Source organism: Sciurus carolinensis, chromosome 2, assembly GCF_902686445.1.
Source record: "Sciurus carolinensis chromosome 2, mSciCar1.2, whole genome shotgun sequence".
Classification (NCBI taxonomy): domain Eukaryota; kingdom Metazoa; phylum Chordata; class Mammalia; order Rodentia; family Sciuridae; genus Sciurus; species Sciurus carolinensis.
The window spans coordinates 48,367,039-48,386,748 of NC_062214.1; positions in this window are offsets into that span (position 1 = coordinate 48,367,039).

A 19,710-nucleotide genomic window follows, 5' to 3' on the forward strand; every position below is an offset into this window, starting at 1 on the left:
GGGGTAGCGTGAGGATGAAATGAACGCACTCAGGTCTAAGTTGGTAGAACAAATAGGTCCCCTGGTCCCAACTGCAGATGAAAGCTAGGGGCACTGTGGTGGCCTGAATTCAGAGTGCATCTGACCTATTTCCCCTCTTCCCTTTTCATAAGTATCTCCTCCCCAGCCTGGGATGTTAATCCTGTGCTCATTGAGGGACACAGCCTGTGGGGGTCTATCTTTCAGAAAGTGAAACCAGTTCACTTCGAGAGCTGCTGTACTTTATAGACTCCTGTCTCATCCCCTAAAACTGCAGTCAGGTCTCATGGCCACTCCCTAAACTGATTACCCACTCCACTGGACAGATGGGGAAACTGAGGCCCAGAGAGGCAGTAAGGCATGTGCTGTGATGAAGAATGAAAGAGCCTCTCTGAACATGTACCTTCAAGGCCTCCCTGGTCCTATGGAGAAGGTGATCTCTGTCACCACTGGGAAGACGGCACCTCAGAGAATATCCCAGAAAAGTCAAGCCATGATTCCAGAGCAAAGCAGTAAACAGGCACACCCTGTCTTGGGAATGTCACCATCTTCCTTCCTATTTGCTCTCAGGACATCATGAAATCTATTTCCTTCACCTCCCCATACTTAATTGTTTCTTTCCTGGCCCAGTCACCTTCTGGGGCTGTTCTGTGCGTGCCTGAAATCTCTCTTCAAACATTTGTTCCCATGACTTTCTTTTGCTTTCTAATCAAACTAACCAGGTCTCACGTCCATGTGGACAGTGAATGAGGCAGCAGAAGTAATCACCAGCAAATTGGCCAGACAGGCTCAGACAAGACATCTCAGGTCAGCCTAATTTAAAGTGTGAACAAAAGAAGAGAGACAATCACAGGGAGGCTCTGCAGATGTAAGCAGATTGGCCCAGTCACCAACATATAACTCTGGACTCCAGCTTGCCTGGTACAAGCATGAAGGGAAATGAACCCAGATAGGAAGTGAAGAGTCAGTTCAGAAGGGAGGTAGCAGGAAGCTGAGCCAACAAGAGAGCTGTCTTCCCTAACACCTCAACTTATCCCAGATTGGTGGACGTTGTCCTCCCTAGGTTAGAGTAAGGTACATTCATGTGGCCCTGGCTAGCAGCAGCAGGACAGAAACCTGCATCTACATATCCAGGTAAGGAGGGTCCCACCTGGAGGGTCCCACCTGGAGGGTCTCAGGTACCAGTGTCTCAGTTACTGAATCAGAGAACTGGAAACCAGGAAGGCTAATTCCTAGCCCCAGTTCTGTCATAGTTAATTAGCTGTCTAGTTTTCTTCAAATCACTTTATTTCTTTGAAACTCTACTGACTTGCTCATAAAACAAGGTAGCTCACAAACAAGCCACAACAAAACCTGTTCTTTTAAGCACAAATATTCTTTGGCCTAAAAAATGTATGAGATCATCTGAATGAATCAATGGCTTGGAATTCTCCCTTCAACATGGAGTAAAGACATGGTGCTCAGGGCTGGGTCTTGTCCATACTGGAGTGAACAACATTGAGTTTTTGTAGGCACAGTGCCTGCACTTCTCACAACGGATGCCAGCCTTGAGGGAGTTACTGGCACCATTCGCTGAGTACCTGCCTCCCCCGGACCCTGGGCCAGTAATTTAGGGTTGAGCATTTGTAATCTGAAATGCTCCAAAATCAGAAACTTTTTGAGTGCCAACACAACTCCACAAATGCAAAACTCTACACCGTTAAACCTTGTCTCGTGTGCAAAATTATTAAAACAATATCGCATAAAATTACCTTCGGGCTGTGTTTATGAGGGGTATATGAAGCAAATTAATGTCATGTTTATATTTGGGTCCCATTGCTAAGATATTTTGTTATGTATATGCGGATGCTCTCAAATTCTAAGAAAATCCAAAACATTTCTGGTCCTAAGCTTTTCAGATAAGGTACATTCAACTTTTACTTGCCTATTTCATTTTCAACCCACAGGATAATAATAGTTCCTAAATGAGCAGCCAGTACCTGTGACCTTGTAAAAAATGCACACTTTCAGGCCTGTTCCATGAGAGATTCTGAACTTCACAAACCCTCCAGGTGACTCTCATGTGCATTCAATTTGAAGAGCCACCTGGTCTCAAATGTGGGTCTTTCTCCGCCTTCCCTGTCTGACAAGTTCACCTATGCAGTTATCTCAAACCCACCTGCCTGTGAGCCATGGAGTGTCCAGCTTTGCAACTCCACAGTTGACTCCAAAGTGTGCTCAACATGGAGAACCTCAGAGTTGGCCCAGGGGACATTTTTGCAGGCATAAATTCTGGAGCTCAGAGAAGATTCTGCCACTTTCTTGAGAGCATTTTGCCAAGCAGAGGCTCAACACAGGGGAGTCAGGATTTGATCTCAGGACTTCCCAGCTACTCCCACTATGCCAGTTGTTTTCAAATTCAGTTTTAGGAATCAATTTGACCTCTTGTCAGCCAAAGTCTTTGTATCCTCAGGTGAGTAAATGGGATGGTTTGGCCCCATTTGTTGGGTTACTGCAAAGAATAGAGGAGACTTCAAAATTAAGCACTTCACATGGAATAGGTGCCTAATAGAAGCTTGCTATCATTGCTAATGACAGAACCACCTCTGAAATATTTCACTTGTGCTAAGGCCAAACTAAGTTAAGAAATGTTCATTCTTGAAGACATTTAACTTTCTTTTCCTGGAGCAATCCAGAGGATGCTTATAGTTCTGCAAAGAACACTATTGATTTGTGTGTTGTTGGAGGAAGGGGAAGATTTAGATGAAAGGAGAAAACTGAGCTGTCACAGTTGTCTATGTTTAATAAACTTAGGAAGCTGATATAGCCTAGGATAGTTTCGGGTAGGGTTTTGGGAAAGGAAAAAGACAACCATTTTAGTCAGCATCTTTAGTGCTATGACCAAAAGATGTGACAAGACAGCACATCAAGACAGAGTGGAGGAGGAAATCGGCCCAGGACAAGACAATTAGGAAGCAGATAGAGACTCTCCTCAACAGGGACAAAATACATACCCCAAAGGCATGCTCCCAATGATCCATCTCCTCCAGACATAATTTACCCTGCCTACAGTAACCATCTAGTTAATCCTTATCAGTGGATTAATAGAATAATTAGATTAAAGCTTTCACAACCCAATAATTTCATCTCTAATTTTTCTTGCATTACACATGAACTTTTGGGGGACACTTAATATATAAACCATAACAAACAGACTTACATAATGTTATGTTTTGGATCTGAAGTACATCCCCAAAGCCCATGTGGTAAAGGTATGGTCTCCAGCCTGTGGTACTATTAGGAGACAGAGGTAGGAAGTCAGGTTACTGAGGATGTGCTTGAAGTGGGTATTGTGTCCCAGGCTACTGCTGCTGCTTTTTCTTCTACTTCCTCCTCCTCCTTCTTCTCCTCCTCTTCCTCCTTCTTCTCCCTTTTCCTCTTCCTCCTATTCCTCCTCTTCTTCCTCTTTTCCTTCTTCTCTTTCTCTGCTTCCTGGCCACTAGGAGCAGAGCATCTTTTCTCCACTATGTGCTCCCTGCCATGATTTTCTTGCCTTGTCACAGGCCCCAGAACAATGAAGTCAAATGACCATGGACTGAAACCTCTGAAACAATGAGTCAAATTTTTCCTTTCCTATTTTTAAGTTGATTATCTCAGGTATTTTTCACAGTGGTACAGAGCTGACTAACACAGAAACTCACACTCCCACACACTCCTGTCCCCCACCACACACACATACTCATATACACAGTCTCCTTAGACTTCTTTTAGACATTGATTACCTATTGTTATGGTTTGGATCTGGATTATACCTCCTAAAGTTCATGTTTCAGGCAATACAGCAATGTCTATAGGTGAAAAGATTGAAATACGAGGGCTCTGACCTCATCAGTGGATTAATCCATTTGATGAATTAATAATTTGAAGGTAAATTAATAATGTATTGAGAGGTGATATAAAACTGTTGGCAGATGGGGCATGCTAGAGGAATTGGGTCACTGGGGCATGGCCTTGGTGGCTATAATTGGCCCAGTCACTTGTTTCTCTTTCTCTACTTCCTAGCTGCCATGAACTGATGAGCTATCCTCTGTCATGCCCTTCTGCCTCGAAGCTCTTACTCACCTCAGGCCCAGAGCAATGGAGTCTGCCAACCAAGAATTAACCTCTGAACCTGTGAGCCAAAATAAATTTGTACTCCTCTAAGTTGTTCTTGTCAGGTATTTTAGACATAGACGAGAAAAGCTAACTTACACACCTATTACTGTGGTTTAGATATTAGGTGTCCACCAAAAGCTCATGTGTGAGACAATGCAAGAACATTCAGAGGTAAACTGATTGGGTTATGAGAACCTTAATCCCCTGATAAGGATTAACTGAGTGGTAACTGTAGGCTTGTAGGGTATAACTAAAGAAGGTAGGTCCCTGGGGGCATGACTTTGGGGTATATATTTGGTGAGCTGAGCTTAGTTTTTCTCTCTCTCTCTCTCTACTTCCTGATTGTCATTCTTTAGCTGCTTCCTTCCATTCCTCTTACATCATGATGTTCTGCCTCACCTCAAGCCCTGAGGGATGGAGCCAGCTATGGACTGAGACTGCTGAAACCCTGAACCCCTAAATAAATTTTTCTCCTAAAATTGTTCTTGTCAAGTCTTTTAGTCACAGCAGCAAAAAAGCTGACAAAACCACCTATCTTAGTTTTATTTTCTTTCTCATGAAGCAAAGTACTACATTCTGATAAAAGTTTGGAAGTGACTTTAATTTTCTCCAATAAAATGTAATTTCTCCATTAAGCCAGCCAAAGTAGGTTCAATTTTCCTAATACAGTATTTCCACTGTGTAGCAAGGACATCAGGTTTACATGAGAGTCACTCAGGGGAGGATTCTATTTACATGGTCTATGCTGGGGCCTTGAGGACCCCATTAAGCTGACTGTGGGACATAGTTGTACTGTGCTGTAAGATCCTGCAAATATGGAACAGTTCATTAGCAAAGGAGGAGGGCTGGGCTAAATATATATATAAATATTTCCTGGTTTACCATCATTTTTTAACTTAACAACTATGTGGAATTGTACTGATTTCACTCTTAGTTTGTGAGTCTTTCATCTGCCCAAGCCTCGTTATATACCCCAAATCTCTATCCCTGACCTTCATGATTATCTCACCTAAAAAAATTACAGGAATAAGTTAGGTAACCACCAGCAAAAAAAAAATCCTGTGATTGTGAGAGAAGGAAGAAAGGACAAGGACCCACTGCCAGGGTGCCCTGCATGACTCTTGGCTGCAGGTGAATAGACACCTCTAATCCCTTTCAAGCTGACCTCCTTCCCTCGCAAATTAACTCTGCCTTCAGTTTCTCATGACAGAATGGAGGGAAGAAGGATTAGTTTAGAAACTTAGTTCCCTTTTTTATTCTGCCTTTAACTACATAGCACTGTGGCCTTGGGAACAGTACTTAATCCTTCTGAGGATTTGTTTTTCTCATTTGAAGAAAACGTGGCTTCTGGATCCTTTCTATTTCTGACATTTTATGAGTTCATGGAGTTAAAGTGCTGTGAATCACAGAGCCATCTGAACTGCTCGCTGTATCAGAGATAAAACCTCAGGGTTCCTGTGACAAAAAGCTCATCCCTGCCTAAAATAATAAAAAGCATTTCTGTGAACACACATCTCTGGTTCAATGAAAATTTCAAAGCAGCTTTTGATAACTACCATGCTCAAGAAAGTTCTTTCTGATATCTTGAGCTCTTTCTGTTACCCGAACGCAGTCATTCCGGAGTTTCCTGCATGCCATAGCTTCAGAGGACACTGTGTTCTTGAACCTTTGAATTCCCATCCTCTCCGCTTATTAACCTTTCCAGCAGGGGACTGAATCAGATCACTGGATTAAGACACATCATGCTCTCACCTGCTTTGTCCTTCCAGCAGCATGTTCTGTGTTTTTCCCAGCCCTGGTCCTTGTCCCAATGTGTGCATTGGGGAACCTCAGGAGAAAACTGGTGGGAACATTTTTTTTTTTCTGTCAGGTGAAACAGTTGTCTAAAGTGGGCTCTTGAGCTTGAGTGGTTACAATTCATGTGTGTCCTTTTTTTTAAAATGAGTTCTGGCTGCTCAGCATTAGTACATTTTGTGGCTGCACATAGGTCTTTAAGTTAAACAAATAGGAGAAATTATAAACCAGAGGATTTTTATTTCATGGGCTGCTGGCTAAGATGATTACGGGCAGATGTGTGAAGTTTGAACTTCATTTATCTGAAAGCCTCCTGTTTGTTTCCTGAGCTTTGATTCTTGATTGTGTTTAACAGTCCCTTTTCATATGTTGGATTCTCATTTTAAAAAATGAACTTAAATGCAAATTGTTTTATGCTCACTCCCTTACTTACAAATTTACTTAGATGATGTTTAAATTTTGGCATCAAGATGTCCTTTAGAATTTATTGAAAAAAAAAATTAAGGAGTGTATTTTACTTCTCCCATGCACCATCAGGCTCTCCACAGATGGAGTAAGACAGACATGCAGGTATAGCATGACCCCATGGAGGGCCAGGCACTGTGGCAGCAGGAGGGGTAAGGCAGATGCTGTGGTCTGGCTGCTCCCTGGACCAACCACTCCAGCCACAACTGGCATCTTATTAAAAATGAAGGTTAGGTCCTGCAAAACAGCAGGGGTCAGATCCTGCATCTTAACAAGCTCCCTGCATGATTCATGTGCCCACTCAAGGTTGAGGAACTCAGGTCCTGACACAAGAGAACCAACATCAACAATTATGAGATGACTGAAGAGGACCTGCCTGGGAGGTAAGACCAGAGCTGAGTCATTAAGTTGGGGAAGGAGTGGGTTCTTGTCAGGTTTAGAAAGGGGAAAGCTATGCGTCAGCAAAGGAAATATCTTGTGCAAAAGAAAGACCTTGCTGAAGGACTTGGTTTGTTCTGGGAACTGAAGGAGGTTGGGGTAACAGAGCAGAGAATATTTTATGGAAGTTAAGACTGGAAAAGGGAGGTGAGCAGGTGCCAGCATCTGACTGGTCCTTGTGTGGGCAGATGGTGATGTGGGATGTGGGATGGTTGGAACTGACTGTAGCCAGACTGGTTATTTTTCTATTCTCATGTTGTGATCCACTGGTTGTGTGAACATGGGCAATTTATGGAACCTCTCTTTGCCTCAGTTTCCTCATATGTAAAAATGGTGGTCATAGTAGCACTTTCCCAGAAGAGCTGTTCAAAAAATTCACTGAGTTAATAGGTGTAATCCTCAGAGTACTAGACTGCACACGGTAAGTAAAAGTGATCAGTATTAACAACGATGACTGGAAGCTGGTAAGTCCTGAGCAACATGGGGAGATTTAGTTGGTTTAGTTTGTTTATTTCTTTAGAAAAGGTGATCTGGGCTGGGTGCAGTGGGACTCACCTGTGATCCCAGCAATTTGGGAGGCTAAGGCAGAGGGATTGAAGGTTCAAAGCTGGACTCAGCAACTTAACGAGGCCCTAAGCAACTTAGTGAAACCCTGTCTCAAAATTAAAAATTAAAAAGCATTGGGGATGTAGCGCAGTGGTTAAGCACCCCTGCTGTCAATCCCCAGTGTTTCCCAACCGTGTAAAAAATAAAAAAATAAAAAATAAAAATAAAAAAAGAAGAAGAAGAAGATCGAAAAGAAAAGGTGATCTGGCAATAATAAAGATAATGGAACATAAAGAGAAAGAGATGTTAGTACAGTTGAGTGGGAAGTCAAGATGACGATATACCCAGCTGTCACCTTTTTCTGGGTCTCACTCTGCAAAGAACAGCCCAGAATCCAAGTGGCCATGAGCTCTTAATCACTCATCCAAGACAAGGACAAATAAAAACATTTCTAGGAATGGCCTTGCTCCAACTTTGCTCAAGTGTCAGCAGATCTTGGGTCATCTCAGAAAGACATAGTTGTGACTATAAAGTCATAAATAATTATTCAGCATGCCTTGGGTGTTGCACATTCTCAAAACCACAGACAAATTAGTCCACTCAAATGCAGAGTTGATCACAACCACCCTTGTGACTTCTCAACCCATATAATAAAAAGCAAACTCTTGTACAAAATATGTAGATCCTTCATTTCTCACTGCAGTCTAACCTTTAAAGGTCCCTTTCCCAATGACCCTCTCATCACTCTCCAGGCCCTTTCTCCTGAGAGATCCACCCATCTGCCCAGATCCCCCAAAGTGTCAGCACAGGCTTACTACAGTCTGCTGCCCGCAGTCAGACACCACAGGATTACATCTGGAGTCAAAGTCAGGTTTATTACCTGCTATAGCTTGGGAGGCCACAGGACGTGTGTACGTGGTACATCCCAGTGGGAGGTGCTAGGGGAGTCGGGGAGGGGCCCAGCTGGGGTCAGGTGGTCTTGGGAGGAGTGAAGGAAGTGAAGTGAAGGAAGTGAAGGTTATAGTGGAATGGATATTGTCAGGAAGTGAAGTAACTATATTGATTATCTAATGATTTTTATCTAAGGAGTAGGAAGAACATGGAAGAATTTAAACTCTAAAGATAAAGAAGTAGCGATCATGCCTGCACAGGTGGTCCTGCTCATGGTTTGCAGTGTTCCTGTCTGTGTGCATGCTCAGACTTGGGATGGATGGGTGCTGGTTTTGCCAGCTCCATGACGGCTACAGAATGACCTTTCCTGGTACCAATTTCTTGGGATATAGTTGGGTTCAGCAGAAATCTTCCCTCTTAAAGTTCTATCTTTCTAGATATTAAAAGAAGTTCTTTCACCTCTAACCCCGTTCAATATTCTGAACAGCATCTGGGCACACAGATGTCACAGTAGTATGAATAATGTAGTAGTATTCATCATGGTTATAGCTGTGGGGTCGTGTGGGAAGTGGGAGGCCTCTTCCATCTTTCTGTGAAGTTAGGGGTGGAATCAATATCCCTCTGTGAATAGTGGTTGTTATGGTTTAGATATGATATTTTGAGGTATCCCCCAAAAACTGATGTGTGAGACATCTCATGCAAGGTTTAGAGGAGCAATGATTAGGTTATAAGAGCCTAAACCCAAACAATGAATTAATCCCCTGATGGATTAACTGAGTGGTAACTGAAGGTGGGGAGGGTGTGGTTAGAGGAGGTGTGTCATTGGGGCTGTGCCTTTGGGGTATATATTTGTATCTGGTGAGCGGAGTCTCTCTCTGCTTCCTGATCATCATGTGAGCCACTTCCCTCTGCCACACTCTTCTGCCATCATGTTCTGCTCACCCCGAGCCCTTGAGGAATGGAGCCAGCTATTTATGGGCCAAGACTTCTGAAACTGTGAGCGCCCAAATAAACTTTTCCTCCTCTAAAATTGTTCTTTGCAGGTCTTTTAGTAACTGCAACTAAAAGTTTACTAAAACAGTGTTAACTTGGGATGAAACAAGACAAGTGAAAATCACCTGCACAAGTAAAAACATCTGTTTTGAAGAAGAGCAGGATTTCAGGAAGCTGATGTAAGAGACCTTGGCCAGAAAGCAGGCAACTCACCAATGACTCTGTCAGAGCTACACCTGGCAGGGCCAGAAGGGAAACTTGCTAAGACTGACAACATGATAGTCTTCAGGAGAGAATATTTTGAAAAATGAGTGGGCTAAAAGCTGCTCTTGGGAAAATAGGTGAAGCTCTGAAATATTATCTCTCATCTCCACCCCCAAACTTCTGTCCTTTGCATAGTGCTCTGAGAATGCATAAGGTGTTGTTCATGCTACTAGGCAGGATGTTGTTTTTTGGGAAAAAGATCTTCACATCCCTATCCACTCTTGATTCATTATTTGCTCGTCTTATGAAGTAGATCATAGTTATAAAGAAAACTAAATTTTAACATAAGCCAAAATCAACCTGTTATGAATCTTACTTGATTATTCAATGTATAATATACATATGTTTTGCTTAAACTGTAATTGTCTCAAGGAGACCTCTTATGGGGCCAGGGTATTACTCAGTGGTACAGTGCTTACTTAGCATATCTGTGAGGCCCAGGTTTTGATTCCCAGTACTGAAAAAAATGGACGGGGGCTCTTATGATACAAACCAGTCTCCAGTCAGTAATGTAAGAGGCCAGCTCAGTCTCTGGCATGCAGAGCAGGAACTTCATAAATGATAGTTCCTTCTGCTGTTGCCTCACTTTCTTTAGGACAGGAGGAAAGGAAGAGATGGGGCAAACATGGAGGCATACATTGCAAGGGTTATGGAGACGTGAAGGAAGAACACACACATCAATAGGAACTGTATGTGGTAAGCTGAGCATGCTGCAAGGTATTCATTAGGCGCAATAAGAGGCTTACTCTCCTTCCTATTAACTTTGTAACTGGAAGTTGACATCCAATCAGTTTATTCCAAAGAGGGATATCTTTTTTAATTCTGAAGTTTCTGTTCTAAGTTTTGTTTTTTGTTTTGTTTTGTTTTGTTTTTGTCACTGGGCATTGAACATAGGGGCACTTAACCACTGAGCAACATCCCCGGGCCTTTTTATTTTTAATTTGAGACAAGATCTCGCTAAATTATTCAAGTCCTCACTACATTGTTGAGGCTGTCCTTGAACTTGCAATCCTTCTGCCTCAGCCTCCCGAGTCGTGGGACTATGGTGTGTACCACCATGCCTGACTATTCTTTGTCTTCAGGTAAACTATAGGGTCTGATCTTAGAATTTGGCTTTCTTCTCCCCTTTGAAGCCATGTGGGTTGAATTTTCTTCTTTTTAGATTTTTCCAAAGTAAAGATAATATCAAAGAGTTTATCACTTAGGAGGAATGGATTACTTGGAATAAATAAGCACTATATTTTAAAGTACCAGGGCAGTAACATGGTAATTAGTGACAGAGCAAGTCCACACTGTGTTTTGAGATGACAAAGTCATCTCTCCCTCCCATCGCTGCTGGAGAGTGGGGAAGAGATTTCTGAGGAGGTTACTCTGCTGGCACCCCAGCAGGTGTGACAATCACAATTGCTCTAATTTGCAGGATGTGGGGAGGGAGTGATGAAACCTGTTAGCTGGATGTGGCAAGACAGGGATTCTAGGATCTGCCGCTGCTAAGCTCATTCACAAGGTTCTCTAAACGGGATGTGGGAGGGGTAACAGAGGGGACAGAAAGGATGAATTTTCCACGAGACAACACCCTGATGTTCATTTGGGTTTGGGATCAGGACTATCCTGTTTATAAAGGTTGACTAACACTGTAGAAGACACAGTTCAGTGACAACCTACACACATTCAAATAAATAGAAAAGACCTGACGTAACTGTGGCTTGACTGGGAGTGATTGGAGCAGGTGCTGATTATTTGAAGGTTTGACATCCAACCTAGGAGGGAGGGGAAGGAAGAGGAGGAGAGTTGAAAGGGTGTGTAGAAAATCTGAATAACTTTGGGAGAGATTAATGAGATACACAACTAGCTAGCGGTGTAGCTCAGTGGTAGAGCACTTGCCTAGCATGTGCAAGGCCCTAAGTTCCTTCCCTAGCAGCACAAAATAAATAAATAAATAAATAAGGTGACCAGGTATGCTTTTCCCCAACCCCCGTGGGTATATCACGTCTCATTTGTTTGTTGTTATCTGAACTGTCCACAGCCTGCTGATACGTGGTGGGACCCAGCCCCAATCAGATCTATGTAAGGATGGTCACCATCGACTTTTGATGTTTGAGGGACTGTTGGTGTCATGTGCTGAAAATTAGGAAGGGAACTAGAAAACAGTGGTCAGGAAATGGGAAACCCTAGGATTTGGGCTAGGTGGGTTTGTTGGTTTTGATTTTGTTTTTACTGTTATCTTTGGCTCTGAAGCTGCATGTGTTCTGCTACCCAGGCCTCAGAGCTGGTTTAATTGGTACAAAGCACTGACCAAGTCCACGTTACCATGGTGACTGATGCAGGACTTCCTACAGAGGTGCTATGAGGGAAGAACACAGCAGAACAGATGTAGGTATGAAGAGAAAGATCAGTTGTACAGAGATACTCCTCACTCCCTGACCTTTGCTCTGCTGGAACCTGCCTGAGAAGAGAGGAGAGCTTTTCGCAATGAGCATCTGATAGAAAAACCCGAGACCATGCCCCTCAGCACTGCCCTGCACCTGTAGGAGGTGCATTCTGATCCACCAAAGGGGTCCCACTGGTGGCAGAGGTGCAACCCTGCAGAAATGCTGGGTTGCATTGCCAGGGCCATGCCACAGCACTTGTCATTTTCCTCTTGTCAAATCAAATTTGAAATCTTCTCTGAGGATAAAGTAAAGGGCGAACACAAGGCATATTTCCAAACTAATGTTTAAGTATCCCAAGAAAATAAATATAAGCGTTGCCTTTTTCTATATAATAAATTTTACTGTTTTGAACTATTTATTGATCTTCCTTATCTTTTGCCCTCTTTGTTTTGATCTCCTTTTATGCAGCGTCATTCATTTTGTATAAAATGTAGAAACGATGCTGATCTCTCAGTTTTATAAAGAAACAACTTATTGCCAGTCATGGAAATAGAAGCAGGATTCCTGGTAGGATCTCTAATCATCTTTTTTTTCAATGCATTAGTGTCACACCAGATGATAATAGTAACAAGAAGCAGCAGGGGAACCACTCAGGTCCCTGTCCCATCCAAGGCACTGTAATGTATTCACATACACATTGTGTTAAGTCTGCACAAAATGGCAAGACTGAGAGAAGTCAGGTCACAAGGCATGAGGGCAGCGGAGATTCAACGAGAACAGAAAATATGTTGCTTGAGTCTCGCTGAGTCAGTCTCTCTGAGTCAGACCTGGTGCTCAGCAGATTTCACTTTGACATGGTCTCCATCTGAGATGGGATGTTATCCTGGACCCCTATGGGATCTGTAGTACCTGATAAGCTCAACAATTACCTAAGGATGTGTAAGTAGATAAATGGTTGAGTCTTTGAGTAACCTAATGATCAGATATGAAGTCCATCTGGCTATTTCCCATATTTTAGTATGTATTTGGAATGCTTTCATATGGTTGATGACACATTTTGACCACATGTCAGAGTTGTAGGAGCAGTTCTCCTTTCTGCTGAGGCCCTGGTCCAGGCTCTGTGATGAGATCCACACATTTGAAGAGTCCATCACTGTACTCAAAGGAGTGAAAGGGAGAGGAAGAAGGAGAGAAAGAGAGGGAAGGGTAAAACCAATGAGGACAGAAAATATGTTGTTTGATTTTTAGAACCAAAAGAAAATGTAATGTATTTCTAGTGAAATTTGATAAAACAGATGTGTTTGCTAAATAGACGTGTGTAAAAATGTGTATTCATGTGTGTATGTGCATGCATATGTGGGCGTTTATGCATGCTCATATGGGTGCATGCTTGTATTTGTATGTGTGTGTATGTGTCTGTGTATATTCATCCCCTGCCCCCAGCTGACACTGACTTGTGCACTGTGGAGTATTTATTGGTGCCCGTTACCCAGGTAGCTATTACTTGGCTACTAGTAAGTCCTCAGCTGTACTTTCCCTGGCATTGCCCTTGGCTGAGGTTCAATGCCTCACCTGGAGATGCTCAATATGCACCCCCCCGCAATCTTCCTATTTACAAAGACTCACCCTAGGGCAGAAGGTTCCGGTGTTCTGCAGCAGGTAGCACAATTCTCCAAGGCCATTTGGGCTCCAGAGTTCTCAAGGACTCCAGTTTATCTGTATGGAGAAACAACCGCCCCCAACTAAATGGCTTAACACAAGAAATATTTTATTACAACCATGATCTTGCTGGGGAGGGATTTTTCAAGGCTCAGCTGGGCAATTTCTCTGTTCCACGTGGTATTTGTTGATTGTGATTTCAGAGTTTGGTTGGCAGCTGGACAGGCATAGAATGTCCCAGTTTCCATCACATGCCTGGAACCTTGGTGGGGACAGTCAGAAGGGAGACTCCAGCAAGACCCCTCTCTCTCCATTGGCAAGGCTTTCTGTGTGATCCCTCCAGCAGGGTAATGGCTTCTTCCTGTCAGCTCAGGGTTCCCAGGGCTAACATTACAAGGAATTGGAAAAAAGTTGCCATTTGCTCAGGGCCAGAGCCCAGAAACAAACTCAGCTTCACTTCCACTGTATTTTATTGTCACAATGGGCCCAGGAACACCCAGATTTGAAGTTGGGGCCATAGACCTGTCTTGTGATGGGAGAGGCATCAAACAATGGGATCATATAGGCTTAGGCTAAACCTCTGCTGAAACAACTCATGGTCAGTCCCACCATGATCCTTTCACTTCTTACTGGTTTTCTCCTGAGAGCTTTCCTTCAATAAATCACTTTTCAAGAAACCCCGTCTCAGACTGTTTCTAGACACTAAAAGCATCAATCTAACATCCATCTGTCATCCTCCTTTCTATCAGAACCACAGTTTTATTGTGGTTTATTGATGTAACCTCAAGCAACAGGTCATCTTGTTTCTGACTTTTCCAGTTTTCCTTGCAAGGAGATGTGGGTCATATGACCTGGCTCTGGCCAAGGAGAGTCAAAGGAATTCTGCTGTGGGGCTTCTCCAAAAGTGTTGCCTTCTCAATAAACTGACACTTCCTTTACCTTGCCTTCTTTCTTTTGGGGTGGAGTTACAGGATCCATTTTGCAAATATGAAGGCAGGGTCAGGACAATTCAAGAACTTTTAGCTTTGACTTCAGTAAGAAACTGAACCAATGGCAACAATCACCTACCTCAAGCTTTTTATGTGAAGAGAGGGCAAAAACAAACTTTTTGTTTAAGGTATATGATAGGTAATCACATGCAACTTAAATTTCTCATTTAAGGAGGATAAACCAAGCACACTAAAAAAATGAAAAATAAGGAAGACTACTTTTCTGCAGTTCAAATTGTAACCTACAGAAAAGAGGTAGCATTGCAAGATGACATTAATGATGTGATTTGAAATATTGGCCTCATTTTGGGGACATTTTTCCCTTGAATCTCTATTTAAAGTTAGAATAATGCAATAGAAAAATCAGTCTGTTCCACTTTCCTTTGTCATTTGAAAACTTTTTTTCCCCTCTATTTAAAAATCCCTGATTGTCATTTCCACAGATGTGTCAGAACCTAGATGTCATTTTCAAAACATGGAAGAATAAAGTTTTATTTCAAATTGATTCATCATTCTCCACTTAATTTTGCTCTTTACTCATTCTGTGGAAATGGATTTTAATAGGGCTCAAAGTCAGAATTAAAATTGATTCAAATTCAGTGCCACCATTGGTGCAGCTATTTTCCTTTTAATATACAAGCCGCTGAGGTTACATTTCCCTGTGACAATAACTTGTACAACCAATGGAGAAATGAACTTGGGCTTACCTTTATGTTCCCTAGGAAGGAAAGGCCAAGACCTGATCATATCACTTCTAAGTCCCTGTCATTTTATCTTGCCAATATTTCTTTCTTTCTCTCTCTCTCTTTTTTTTTCCAGTGCTGAGATAGAGCCCAGGGCCTCATACATGCTAGGAGCTATCCCCACAACCCTCAGCATTGTGCAGACACCTTGGGATCCCCAGGCACCATATGACAACCATTGTTTTAGCTCAGGTTCTGGCAGGAAAACTCAGATGCTGAGTTTACAGTCTGACAAAGGAGACTTTATTCTGGGGAAGTGAGTAAAATGAAGGAGAAAACCACACAAGCAAATAAAGAAAAACTATTTTTGAGCCAGTTACCACTGTGAGAAACTGGGGCTCATTCTTGCTTAGCTTTCTCTGGGAATTTCTGTGGACTATCACTCAGAATTGTCCACAGGGAGGGTGGAACGGGGAGAACTCCTCAGAGCTGGCACACACCAATTCATCAAGGGTGCCCGTGGAGTACCACCTCCTGGCACTGTCAGGTAGCACATCTTTGAATGCCAGGTGAGTTCTGCAGTTGGCACTTGCTCTGATGCAGGGAGTGGGAGTCAAAGGGCAAGGCAGTTTTTTGCAGAGTTGATGGGTGCAGCAGTGGCTGAGCCAGACTGGGATGAGAGGACATGAGGCAAAATTCAGGAAATGCCCAATACAGTATCTAAAAGGAGAATAATAAAAAAATATATCCTGGAGGAAACATGCATACAAAGATCAGAGAGCACAAATAAACTCATGAAATACAAAAATCTTGCAGCACAACTGGAACATTTAATGGAACTACTTGAATAAAAATTGGGGAAACCATAAAATGGTAGGGAAAACAGGACAAAAAGATGTAGAAGAGGTTAGAAAATATTGGAGTTCTAAAATCAGAACCAAGAGAAGAAACAAAATTATTTCCAAGGGAGCAAGGAAAAAAAAAATGCAATGTAAAGAACCAGTAATCAGAGTGATTTTGGATATACCAGCAACAATATTGGATGGTAGAAAATAATGAAAATTCCAAAGGAAAATTGTTTCCAACCAATAACTTTATTCCTTGCCAAAGACGCAATAAACACAAGAGTAAATGCTTTGTAATAAGCAGATCTCAAAAATTATGTCACATGACCTTTCCTAGAAGGCTCCAACAAAACAAGGGGCTAAACCAAGAAATTGGGAGATAAGAGATCCCGTAAAGGGGGTACAACTTGACAGAGAGATGAAGGGGATCCCCAGAATTACAAAGTGATCTGAAGATGATGGCTGTGCTCCAATCCCAGAAAATTAGCAGTCCTGAAAGGACAAGTTGGAAAGTCCCTGAATTTGATTAGTGCACACTGTATGCATACTTTGAAATATCACACTGAACCCCTTTAAAATGTCTAATTAATATGTGTTAATAAAATTAAAAAGCAAAAGAAAATGTAATTGGTGGAATATTTGTTACTATTTCAGAATTTATTTCAGGGTGGCAATTTTTTTTTTTTTAAGGAGTCAGATAGTTTCACAGGTCATATTGTTTTGATTGCATAGTGTGCTCAAGGATAAATGAAGAATTCTGACCCCACGGTCACCTCTGCCATTCTGGGACAAAAGCAGCTATAGATAATCCACAAACTGTCAGAGTTCCAGTAGAACTGTTTACTAAAAGGGAAATGGGCCAGGTTTTACCTATAGGTCATTGTTTGCTGAGTCCTATTTTGAACAATAGAAGGAGAGTCAGGATATGAATTGGTGGGGATTTCATAGGAACTTGAGCATACAAAAAGCCAACACCCAAGGTCTTGCAATGACCAGACTCACCTGGGTGTCTTTGCCCACTGCACAGCATGAAGGGTCATCCAGGGCAGCCAGGTGGGCAGATGGGGAGCCCTGGAACCGAATCTGGAAGGCAGAGCTCAGACAAGGAATTCGTTGATTTAATTTCTGGTGCAGAGCCTTGGCTTGTGCTGCCTAGTTCAAGGCAGAGATCCACTCCAGGCTGTGGAGTGAACTAGCTCTATCCATTGCCCCTTTCTCTGTCCAGGTCTCACCTCTGGTAGGTCCCTGTTGATTCTGAAGCAGCAACACAGAGACCTGGAGAGGGCAGAGGTGAGTCTGGGGAGCACAGGTAGGCAGAATCCTCCACAGAGGCCATGAAACAGTCTTGGATTTGGGGTAGCTGGGGTCAAGTACTAGATCAAAGCAGATACATTTAGGGACACTGTGGGTGGGGACTGTAGGCACATGAGAGCTGGGGCCAACTTCATCAGAGAAGGAGTCTGTGTAAACTCAAAAGACTAGTCACATGCTCTGCAGGTCTCTGCCCCTCGCTGGCAAAGAAATCATAGCTCTACTGGGGCAATTTTGTGGGTCAAACCCACACTTCTATCTCCTTCATTCTGTACCAAAGCCCCATGTAGGGTTTTGTCTCCACCATGCATATAAGAAAATAGGTCAGAGAATTAAATGTGTACTCAAGGATAAATGAAGAACTCTGACCCACAGCTGCCCCCAGCAACCTCCAGGAGATTCACAAAACTCAGACCCTCACTTGGTAGCATTGAACAGAGTCAATTTCTATTTGGGCCCTACAGGTCTGACCAAGAGCTACATAGCACACTGCAACCTTGGATGAAGCCATCATACAGCCTGCCGGGGGGTGGAACAATGTTTCTCTTTAGTATTTCTGGCCTTTTATCTGACTTTCACTGGCCTCTTCAGTCAAGGCATCATGACTTGTGCAATCTCTGTAACATAAACACCTTTGCTCAGAACCTCAAAGAACTGATGTATACATTCTGTGTCCTTTATTAGGGGAAATCAGAAACAAACAGATGCCTAGTATCACTGGGAAAATTAAGCTATAAAAATGTAAAATATCTTACCCATATTTAAACTGCCAGCCAGGGAGCAAACTAAACTAGATTATGTGGAAGGTGGACAGCATGAACTCTCGCTGTTTACCTGGCTGTGTGTGAACTCCTCTGTGGAAGATCAGCAGCCTTTGTCTCTGTCCCTAAGGAAATAATGTGCACCCTTTTGGCACATTAGTGCATGAACCCAGTTTCCTGGGTAATTATTGGGGACAGAAGGAATAGTCAGTGATGAGAGTTTTAATTATTTCACAGGGTTTAGAGAGGAGGTGGAGCTGGTGCACAGTCCAGTTAAGTAGCCTATGATGCTCAGTGGCATCACTTTTCAAAACAATAAATGGGACAGTGGCACCTTGTTCTGAGGACATTGAGGGATTCACAGGCAGTGCCAGTAATTTGCCCCCTACCATTTGGGACACATGCCAAGACTGCTAGTTTCTTCCTGTTTTCTAAACCTCAAGGCTAAACAGAAAAGAGTTATAAAGAATCAGGCACCTCCCAGTGTGCTGTTCTCCGTAGACCCCAGAACAAGCAGAGAAGATCCCTGATAACTGAAGTGCAGCACACAGGGTCTGGCACTGTCCCACCCCTGTCATGATGAACATTCTATACTGGCACTGTCCAGCAAACTAGCTATCAGCCCCATGTGGACTCAGAGCCCCTGAAATGTAGCTAAATACAACCAAGACAGGGACTTGCTAAGTTGCTGGAGCTGGCCTTGAACCTGTGATCCTCCTACTTCAGCCTCCGGAGTCTCCTGGCTCTAGGGGCTGACTTTAATTTAATTTTAACTATTTCACATTTAAATTTGAAAAGCTAAGCAAAGCTAGTGCCACCTTGTTGTACCACACAGTTCTAGGATGTAAATGAAGGGGCCCCTGTGAGTCTTTGGTTTGATTCTTTCTAGGATGCTGTTTCTATGTCATGAGTCCTATTCCTAAAAACCTCACATCTATTTGGTTCCGCAGGTGGCAGCAGAGCTAACTAGGGCCCAGCCATCTGCTCTCAGAGAGCAGGTGCGCAGACAAAGGAGCGAGGGAATGTGCTAAGCCGCCGTGGGTGTACCTGCGCATGTCAGCCTTACTTGTGTCCTGATCAAAGGAGGGAAGGTGTGAAAAATTCATGAAAAGTATAAAGTGTTGGGGAAATATTAGTTACTATGATGAATAGTAATCATCATGCTGACCTACTTTCCTATCTTCCCCTTTTTGTATCTTATGTTCTTTTCACATCCCTTTGGCGGGGCCTATCTTCAGTTTACAGAATTTAAAGCATGCTGAGAAGTGAGGACTTGGCCCAGGACCCACAGTGATTGGTATAGGGTTCAGAGGAGCCAGATCTCCAACTCTAGGGTCCCATGACTGCTGGGTAGGGGGATATGGGTCCCAATATCTCCACTCCCATCCTCCTGTTCTGTCAGTTCCATATCAGGACAGTTTGAGGCAGGGTATGTTTTTTTCTTTTTATATTATTTGAATGCCAGGTGTGGTGGTGTATGCCTGCAATTCCAGTGACTCGGAGGCAGAGGCAGGGGGATTGCAAGTTCAAGGCTGTCTCAGCAACTT